Below are 11,585 nucleotides of genomic sequence, written 5' to 3'. Positions count from 1 at the left end.
TTACCGTTCATATTCACAGCCCCATCAAACATCAGTGTCCATTTGTCATCCGGATCCGGTCCTTCCTCGACAAGAGGCTCTTCGCAATCTTTCATCTTAAGATACATGATGTCTTCATCAGGGAATTCAAACATCATAGGCTGATAATCTTCAATCGGTTGTTCGGCGAGGTAGTCTGACAGAATACTACCTTTGATGGCCTTTTGTGACGTGTACTGAATATCATATTCTGTTAGAATCATCTGCCAACGGGCAACACGTCCGGTGAGAGCTGGTTTCTCAAAGATGTACTTTACTGGATCCATCTTAGAAATCAATAAGGTAGTATGGTTCAACATATACTGCCTTAGTCGGCGAGCAGCCCAGGCCAAAGCACAGCAAGTTTTCTCGAGCAGTGAATATCTTGTTTCACAGTCGGTAAACTTTTTGCTAAGGTAGTATATGGCATGCTCTTTTCGACCAGACTCGTCATGCTGTCCCAATACACACCCCATCGAGTTCTCAGTCACTGACAGGTACATTATCAGAGGTCTCCCTGGAACTGGAGGTATAAGGATTGGAGGTTTCTGTAAATACTCCTTTATCTTGTCAAAAGCTTTCTGACAATCATCATTCCACTTGATCGCTTGATTCTTTCTAAGCAGTTTGAAGATTGGTTCACATGTGGCAGTTAGATGAGATATGAACCTTGCAATGTAGTTCAATCTCCCTAAAAACCCACGGACTTGCTTTTCCGTTTTCGGTTCTGGCATCTCTTGAATAGCTTTGACTTTCGCTGGATCAACCTCAATCCCTTTCTCACTGACAATGAAGCCTAAGAGCTTCCCGAATCTCACCCCAAACGTACACTTGTTCGGATTCAACCTCAGCTTGAACTTTCTCAACCGATCAAACAGCTTCTGCAAATTAACCAAGTGCTCCTCTTCTGTCTGCGACTTCGCAATCATATCATCTACGTACACTTCAATTTCTTTATGAATCATGTCATGAAAGAGAGTCGTCATTGCCCTCTGATAGGTAGCACCAGCATTCTTCAGCCCAAATGGCATCACCTTATAGCAGAACGTGCCCCAAGGTGTAATGAATGTCGTCTTTTCCATGTCCTCTGGCGCCATCTTGATCTGATTATATCCAGAGAAACCATCCATGAAAGAGAATACCGAGGATTGAGCCGTATTATCAACCAATACATCAATGTGAGGTAATGGGAAATCATCTTTCGGACTCGCTCTATTCAAATCCCGGTAATCGACACACATTCTGACTTTACCATCCTTCTTCGGCACAGGAACGATGTTGGCCACCCACGGTGGATAACTGGTAACAGCCAGAAAACCCGCATCCCACTGCTTCTGAACCTCTTCCTTGATCTTAGTTGCCATGTCAGGACTCGTTCTACGAAGCTTCTGCTTGACCGAAGGACATCCTTCCCTAAGAGGTAATCGATGCATCACAATGTCTGTATCTAAACCAGGCATATCTTGATACGACCAGGCGAACACTTCCACATATTCTCTCAGCATCTCAATCAGCCTCCTCTTGACAGAGTCCTCCAAAGCAGCCCCAATCTTGATTTCTCTTTTGTCGTCCTCAGTACCCAGATTAATAGTTTCCAACTCCTCCTGATGAGGTTGGATGACCCTTTCCTCCTGCTTCAGTAATCTGGCCAATTCTGCAGGGAGTTCACAGTCTTCCTCACTCTCCTCTTCAGCTTGGTAGATGGGATTATCGAAATCATACTGAGCCATAACAGAACTGTTCATAGTGAATGCCATAAGATCGCTTCTGCATGTTCGATGCTTTGTTTTAGAAAAAGAGTTCAATAAAGTCACAAAAACAAAAAAACATTGCCATTTTTATTGTTTTGAAAAAAAGTGAAAATGAAAAATAGAAAGACAGGGATCACAAAATTTGTTAAAAAATGTCCTTCATTAATGATAATCATTAAAACATGATGAGGCCCTACAAAAATGAATCACTACGCCTTGGGCAGAACGTAGGATTTTCATGCAAAATGACAAAACAACAGAAAATTACTCTGTCAGAAGAGTAACTTGAACCACTTCTTCAGCCGTCCAGTTGTTGATAGACCCCCCTGGTGCACACGGGCGAACCCAGTTGTCCAAATCACAATCACTGTCACAGTCTTCACTACCGGTTGCAGAGACGTCGCCATGATTCATCAGCCCAGCGCTGGTAAAGGTACTCGGACCCGCTTGACCATTCTGCTCTGCTCGGAGAGGCTCATAACCAACACCAAATTTGTCTTCTTTAACCGGCAAATCCACCATCTTGCCCCAGCCTTCAGCTTTGCCAGAATCAACAACCTCCTTAGCCTGCTTGTAAGAAGTAATTGAAACACCCGGCTTCCTCTGCTCAGCGTACGCCACTTTCTCAAGAGCCACAGTCTCAAACGCCTGGCATAAGGTTTCGTGGATCTCGCCATCCACCTCAACATATTTGAACGAGGATAGATGACTCACCAGAATCTCTTCTTCACCGCACACAGTCACAATCTGACCGTTCCAGACATACTTGAGCTTTTGATGGAGAGTCGACGAGACTGCCCCTGCTGCATGAATCCATGGACGCCCCAACAAACAACTATAGGCGGGCTGGATGTCCATAACATAGAAGATGATATCAAAAACCTCAGGACCTATCTTCACAGGCAAGGTAACTTCCCCACACACAGAACGTTTGGATCCGTCGAAAGCACGAACGATCAGGTCACTGGGATTAAGCACAAACCCTTCCGCATCAATCTTCCTCAGAATCTGCTTAGGCAACACATTCAACGACGACCCGGTGTCTACCAATACGTGAGACAACACTGCCCCCTTGCACTCCATGGTGATGTGCAAGGCTTTGTTATGGTTTCGCCCTTCAGGCGGTAAGTCCAAGTTGGTGAAACCTACACCATGCCTGGTGCTCACATTGGCCATCACACCCTCCAGTTGATTGACAGAAATCTCCTGAGGCACGTAAGCCAGATTCAACATCTTCAGCAAGGCATTACGGTGTGCCTCAGAGCACATCAACAGTGAAAGTATAGAAATCTTGGACGGAGTTTGATTCAACTGATCCACAATCTTGTAGTCACTCTTCTTGATTATCTTCATAAACTCCTCCACGTCCTTCTCAAATGACCCCTCGGGCGCTTCCTTCTGGACAGGCTCTTCCTCAACCACAGCTTGCTTACCCTTTGCTTTGGCGAGAGCTTCAGCATTATTGTCCCTCAAAGGCTGCGGTGCGAACAGACGACCGCTTCTGGTAAAACCTCCTGGACCCCCTACATTATCCACAGCCGGACCAACAGTTGCAGGAACTCTATTCGGTAAACCAATTGTCACTGGAGTTTGATTCACTGGTCTTGTCTGACTTTCAGCCCTTCTGTAACTGCGGTGAGCATTATCATACTTCCACGGCACGGCTTTACTATTCTCAACAACCCTTCTCCAGGCGCAACGATAGTAGTTGGAACACTGATGGTTACAGGCACGGGAATGGTAACTGGGGTACCATTTGCTGCAGGTGCACTGACAACCCTTTGTCCACGTTCTTCAGACGGTTTAAAGTAAATGGTGATAGTTGACGCTGTTCCACGATCTTTTACAGCCCTACTGAATTGCAAACAACCTTCATCCATCATACCCTGGATACCGGTCCTCAACTGGTCGCAACCATTCTCAGATTCTGCACAGCCCAAACAATTCTCATCACAGCCCGGGTAGACACCCCCATTCAGCAAACGACACTTCACAACTAGCAGAGAAGTCTGAACATCATCAACATTAACAACCAGATCTTCAGCTTCTTTCCCTTCAATATTGTTCACTCTATGCCCACCATGCTGAGGCATAGGGTTGTTTACGACGTTAGGCACTGGAGCGAAGTTGATTGCCTTGGCATCGATCAAATCTTGAACCTTGTGCTGGAGAGCTCGACACTTCTCAGTATGGTGGCCTGGTGCCCCAGAATGAAAGTCACATCTAACATTAGCATCATAGCCAGGAGGCAGCACTGTAGGCGGAGCCATTGTACGCAACTCAATCATCCCCAACTTGAGTAGTTCGGGTAATAACTCTGTGTAAGACATGGGCAGAGGATCAAATCTTCTATCAGCCTGCAATTTCTGTCTGGGCTGATAAGGACGTTGCTGTTGTTGTTGTTGTTGTTGCGGTTGTTGAACTCTTTGTTGTTGTTGTTGACGAGGTTGAGGTGCCGGAATAGTCACTGCAGCTACTGGACGATATTGATCTCTGTTAGCATTTGTTCTGTACACACCCCCTCTGTGCTGTACAGCATTGGTCTCTCCTTCTCTACGGCGAGGTGCCCCAGAGAAGGGTTTCTTTAATGAAGACGAGGAACCAGCATCATGGATCCTACCAGCTTTGATTAGACTCTCAGTCCTCTCTCCACAAATGACAACATCAGAAAAACTACCGAATGGGCAGCTCCCCATCCGGTCCATAAACACACCTTGAAGAGTACCAATAAACATGTCTGTCAACTCCCTCTCCAGCATAGGGGGTTGAACTCTAGCAGCCAGTTCACGCCACCTCTGGGCATACTCCTTGAAGCTTTCATTGGATTTCTGACAAAGACTCTGCAGCTGAGTCCGGCTCGGTGCCATGTCCATGTTGTGTTTGTATTGCCTCAAAAAGGCCTCACCCAGATCCCTCCAACAGCGGATAGAATCTCTCTTCAATTCCATGTACCAGTCCAAAGAAGCCCCAGATAGACTATCTTGGAAAAAATACATCCACATCTTTTCATCATCGGTATACGCAGAGATCTTTCGATAATAAGCCTGCACATGGGTGCGAGGGCAAGAAGTACCGTTGTATTTGTCGAAGGACGGTGCTTTGAACTTGTGAGGGATTCTCAAACCTTCAACCAACCCCATATTAGTAACATCAAAACCGAGAGAATTCTGACTTTCCATAGCACGGATCTTCTCAGCAAGAGCTTCAACTTTGCGGTCTCTCTCATTAACCCTTCCCAGAACGTCTTCGTCTTCACTGAGCAGAGAGAACATATCCTCTTGTCTGTCAACAATCGGAACAGGATTACGGGCCGGAGCACGGACTACTCTGGCATTAGCGGCATCTGGAACAATAGGTTGACCGTTGATTCGAATACCCCCTAACTCATCACCTACAGCATAGTTGTTGACGGGTACAGCAGCAGCAATATTGTTATCATCGACTGGGCCTCCCTCTGGCGGAGCATGGTTGATCGGTGGATTTGCAGCCTCTTGTCTCTGAACCATAGCTCGAAGTTCTTCTTGACCTTGCGCAACCCCTTGCATCATATTCATAAACTGGGCCATGCTTGCCTTCATCTCAGCCAACTCAGCTTGAAATTGATCCATACTTCTCTGTTGATTCAGTCTTGTTGAGTAGCGGTGCGGACGTTGATCAGCTATCCTGCCTGAACAGGAACCAAGAGTGAGAAGTCACGATCAAGAACACCTGTTATGCAAAATGATATGAGTATGATGCTAATGATGCGTATGATGCACATGATATGCTCATTTCTCAGGCATTCAAAGAGCCCGACCCATCCTGAAAAGATGGCAACCTGCAGCAACAAGAGGGACAAACAGATACAGGGAAATGCTGACATCCTTATACATACATAAGGGTAAAAAGGCATACAACCAATGTCAACAGAATATCTGAATAAACAAAAGAAAAAGAATCCCATCCAACAAGCCTGGAGGTGATTCTTAACAAAAGATCCAAGAGATGGCTTACACGCAAATGAATCCCATCCAACAAGCCTGGAGGTGATTCTCAACAAAATACAATCAGAGATACAAACTAAGACAGACGGTCTTTCGGAATGAGGGTCTTCAGGTAATGGCACTGGTCGATCAACAGTGAGCATTCTGAACAATCTGGTAAAGGGGTGATCTTCTCCTTCAACTGTCTTCTGAGCTCCAAGACTTCTCCTTTAAGATAATCCTCTGACTTCTGTCTCAACTCCATCTCTTTCCTCTTCAACTGGATGTCTTTATCTCTGAGTTGCTTCTCCAAGTCTCTGATCTTCTTCTGATAACTGGCTTCTGCTCTCTGCAGCCTCAGAACATTCCCTATGCTCTGCATCTAACATAGACTCCATCTCCTCATATGACCTCTTCTTGCTCCTTGCTCTGCTAGCATCTTCCCCTTGCACTTCCCTGAGTTGATGGGCCATGTGCAACCTATCAGCTTTAGCTTTGTACAACTCCATATGGGTGTCTTGCTCCTTCTCCCTCAACCGACGACTCTCCATCAGAGCTTGCTTATAGTGCTCAGCAGGCACACTATCAGCAAGAATCAAGGGTGGTTGCTCTTGCAACGGTTCCATCCTATCGTAGGGTAATAACAAAATTTCTACTCTCTTCTTGACCCAATCAGTGTAATCGGGCATAGCAATGGCAAACTTCTTCCCCAAGACGGATCCATCTCTGACGCCAATGGACTTCCAAGCTCTCCCAATCTGCTCCATCCTAACAGGGTCATCCTTCTTCTCAAAGTACACACTCTCAGCTATCTCAGCTTCACGTGGTCTTCTACTCATAACAAAACCTAACTGGCGAAGAGAAAGAACTGGATTATAATTGATGCAACCTCTGGTCCCTACGAGTGGCACATTACGGAATCCTCCACAGCTCATAATGACGTTACGCACATCCATCCGGTAAGATTGCCACCTGATATCATAGGAGGTAAGAGACATAACCCTCTGAGTCCACTTCAGAGTGCTCTGGGTATCCACAAACGGTCCACTGGCTGGCAGAAGAGACATGAACCATTTGAACAGAAGAGGTAGACAACACCTGATGGCTCCACCCCTACCATGCCTACTGTGGATGGCATAGTAAGTATCAGCTAGAAGGGTAGGAACTGGATTTCTTCCAATGAAAATACTGACTGCAGCATAGTCAACAAAATTGGGCATACTTGGAAACAAGACGATCCCATATATCATGACGGCCAACTGAGCATGAAAGGCTTCCCAACTCCCCTTCTCTGCTTCTTCTCTAGCTACCCTCAACAGGAACTTCAAAGGCAATCCTACAACATCCCCACTGGACTTCCAACTATCACTGACTTCCTTGATACCCAAGTGGAGAGCTCTGGCAACAACTCTGAAATCAACCTCCTTGGGCACATCCAAGAAAGGAACCTGATGCTGGATAGGAACACCCAACAGAATAGAGTACTCCTCGAGAGTAGGCGCCAACTGATAATCCTGGAAAGTGAAACAATGAAGCTCTGGGTCGTAGAACTGTAGAAGAGTCTGCAACGGCACCGGATCGACTACCATCTTCAACAGTGTCAGAATATCTCCATACTGGTCAACAAACCCCTTCTGGTTACCACTGGTCATAAGGTTGCTCAACTCAATCAGAGACGTCAAAGGTTCACGGTGAAAGCTGTAGGAACAAGTCTTCCGCTTCAACTCTGGGACTGTTGCCATCTCTATCAGTGAACAAGCTCCGGAATGTACCTGAGAAATGATATGCATGCAGGGATTAGTTTTTTTTCTTTTCTTTCTCTCTTTTTTTTTTTTGATTTGATTTTTTTTAATTTTTTTTTTTCAATGCGTTTCTTTTGAAAAATAAATATGCTATGATGCAAATGATGCAGACTGGACTGGCTGGTTGTGCAAACTCTGATACTAGGCCGAAGCTTTAGTCAAAATCAGAACATAAATCCCACTTAAGGTCAACCGAACACTGTCTGAACACAAAGTCACCATCAGAACCAAGTCACCAACAGAACCGAGTCACCAACGGTACCTGTAATAATGAATAACCCTTCCCCACTCACGGGTGTAGTCTAGGCCAGGGTAAAGCTTGAGAGAAACGCAGCATAAATAACCTTTCGCAGAATACTGTCATATACACACCCGAAGTATGTAACGACAGCATCCCACCAGGGTCTGAACTGCTCGTGATATCAATGTTCCGCTAAGTGGCGCCATACCACCCGCTTCCCATGAATCACTCTATTCCTAGGTATCCTAGATTGCACTCATGGTCTGGGTATTGGACCTTTTACCTCAACTGACTCTTCCCCCCCACACAGAGAGAAACAAACAACCAGCCAGGTGAACAGATGAATAAATGCAAACATTAATGCAAACATAAATGCAAACAATAGACAATGAATGCAAACAGTAAATAATGAATGCAATAAATAAACACAGCACAAAGCAACCAAAACCCTAACCTAGAGAGCGCTAGGAGAGACTCGCTCAGGGAAGATGGACCAGCATAGGTCAACTTCTCTAAATCCCCAGCAGAGTCGCCAGCTGTCGCATCGCGCGAAAAACCGGCGGGAAAAGAAAGAAACAGAGCCGCCACCGTGCGTTATTTATCCCAAAAGAGGGAAAGGAAACGCTCAGAGTAAACCTGGGAAAAGAACATGGTCTCGCGACCAAAGAGAATGGGTTCGGGAGTCGGTTATGCGAAGGGAAGGTATTAGCACCCCTACGCATCCGTAGTACTCTACGGGATCCACGCACACTAGAAAGGAAAATTGGTTGCTAAACACTGCTCAAATACTCACACACACTGGCTGAAAGAAACGCAATAGACTGACTGAAACTGAACTCGGCAGGATGTCGCATCCTGGGCCTACTTAGTCTATCAGGCATAGACATCAGAGTCCAAGTAGTTCGGACTGGGGAAACGACACATGCTCGCTAGGATATCGCATCCTATGCATACGTATCTTCTCGGACGAGAGAAGAATCAGAGCATTCGTAGCTCGGCTGACACGCACACAAACAAACGCAGGCAAAGGCAAACGTGGAGCCTGAATGCCAATCACTGGACTTACATCAGCATCCGAACCAAACACACACAAGAAGGCAAACGTGGAGCCTGAACGCCAATCACTGGACTTACATCAGCATCCGAACCAAACACACGCACACTGGAACCCGAATGCCACTCGATGGACTTACATCAGCTTCCAAGCACACAACAGCATAACAAGTTAATAGGGAGTCGGGGACTCGAGCCTATAACTGTCAAGCACACACTCAGACAAACAGACAACAAACTGCTAAGGAGTCAGGCACTCGAGCCTAGCAACTGTCAGACAACACACACAAAAGAAAGAAAAGGCGCCCGGAGAGATCAGCTCAATCTCCTGCCTACATACTTCATCTGGTATAAAGATCAGGGCGATGTAGTTCCCCTACGCAGGGATAAAGGACCTAGCCTAACCAGATAACAGAGGGAGACACAACTAGGGAGACTACGACTCGAGCCTAGATGTTATCATGCAAATCATCCCTAAGTTAAGGTTTCTAGCTAAATGGCACAAGGGCCAACCTATCCTAAGCATGGCTCACACAGGAAGCAAGCCACACATACTTAACTTGCACAGGAAGCAAGCCAAGCAAAACCTAACTTGCACAGGAAGCAAGTCTAAACTAATCCTAACTTGCACAGGAAGCAAGTCAAACTATCCTAACTTGCACAGGAAGCAAGTCAAACTATCCTAACTTGCACAGGAAGCAAGTCAAACAATCCTACAAGCACAGATAGCACACGCTATACACAAACAAGTGGCTCAAACAAGGGTTAGGTTTTAGTCAAGGGGTCATATCAACCTCAACAAACAAACCTCTGGAACTGGGTGAATGTTGCTCTTAACCTTGCCATTGAGGGGCTAAGGTGAAGCAGATGAAAGGATGAAGTGAGGATGAGACCTCACAGCTCTTATCCCTGGCCTGGGAGAGCTCAAGACAAGAATGTGTGGGTTCAGAAAGTGGGAACCCTTCTACACATTAAAACTGAATCAACTGTACAATTGTACAAGATCTTGGGTTTGTATCTGCAATGCATCAACACAGTGGTGTGAGCAAAGCAGATGACACACTGAATAGTGGGGGATAGATTGCATATCCCTACCTTCCACCAATTGCCTCTTCACTTAGGAGGTCTTTGACTCTATGCAAGGACAAAGTTAAACATCCACAAACATTGCCTCTTAAGGAGGACTTCAGACAGTTGCCTGGCCAAGTAACAGGCCAGGTCTTCCAGACTACATGGAGTAAAAGAGACATACCTCAATGCAAATTGCTTATACAAGCAAAGCAAAGCAAAAAGTTCACAAGGAACTAAGCAACTAAAGCACCTGAAACAGTCAAGCAGATGTTAGTATGTAACTTCAAACAAAACAAACAGAAACAGACACCAATAGTCAATTAGAGGCATATGGATGTGCAAGGCACAAGGCCTAAGGCATGTAAGCCAAGCCACCTACAAAACAAAGAGGTTAGACAATGATACTTGAGTAAGCTCAATCAAAAGAATTGGTCTTAATGGTCATTTGATGGTCAACCTGAAATCACAGACTCAAAGGTGAGTAACAGGACCACTAGGGCAAGCCTAGGGTCAAAAGTGAATGAGAAAGTCAAGACAGCAAGGGGTAAGTATCCAAAATCATGCTCAAACAATTAGGAAACAAAACCAATTGGGTTCACACTCATATCACTCACTATCATCATTTCATGAACCATTTAGGTCAAAACATGGTAAACAGAAGCTCACAGAAGTCAACAGCAAGACTTAACTCAAAAGCAATCTAAACATTTTTCAAAAATCACCAAATAAATCATGATCAAACCTAACACATAGCATGGTAAGCATGTCAAATTTCATCCCATTTGGACAAGTGGAAGGCAGTCAATGAAAATCAAAAAGTCAAAGCCAATTTGAACATGCTCATAGAAGTCAACCAAACATGCATCAACTTAGAAAAATCATAAGTCAAGAATGGTGTATGATAAATGAATGGGATCAAAACCATGGCAAAGATGGGGATGTCTAGTTATCTCATGCAAAATTTCATGTCCATCCAATAAAGTATGAGAATTTCACAAATGAAATGGGAACATGTGTCACACAAAGTCAACATTTGACTAGGCAGGGAAGAAAAATCTCAAACAAATGGAAAATAGTTCAAATAAAATCCAAGAAAATTCACAACTAAACTAGACATACAAGAGTAGGCTCATGCAAAAAATCAAGTCATTTGGAGGTCAAGAAGCATGGCAATGAAAATCATGAAGTTGGACATCAATGGTGTGACACAAATTGTCACACCCTAATTCTAAAAATCATATCTCACAAACCCAAATGATAAATTCACAAACTTTATACCAAAATCACCATGAATGTGTCTAGTTTAAGCACAAAAAATTTGAGAGCCATTGGATACATTCTCATCATTTCACAATTGATTTGGCAAGGTGTACAAAATTTGGTCACATGTCACAAACCCTAAGGCCATTTAAAAACCATTCATCCAAAAATTCTGGAAAAATAATGATAAAAAAGTAGAGATTATGATGAACACAACACAAAAAATCCCATTCAAATTGGATGAAAATTGAAGCTTTTATGATTTTTGTAAGAAGGCCATGAAATTAAATGAAATAATAAAACAAGGATGGCAATTTGGTAATATTATGAGTCACTTAACCAAACACAGTCGTTTTGGCCCTTGGAATGGAATGTTTTGATTGGAAGAGGGAATTTAAGCCATGCAGCACGTAGGAATGAAGAAAAT

The sequence above is a fragment of the Lathyrus oleraceus genome, chromosome 7, assembly GCF_024323335.1.
Source record: "Lathyrus oleraceus cultivar Zhongwan6 chromosome 7, CAAS_Psat_ZW6_1.0, whole genome shotgun sequence".
Lineage (NCBI taxonomy): Eukaryota > Viridiplantae > Streptophyta > Magnoliopsida > Fabales > Fabaceae > Lathyrus > Lathyrus oleraceus.
The sequence above is the reverse complement of the archived record's forward strand: the minus strand, read 5'-3'. Positions refer to the sequence as shown.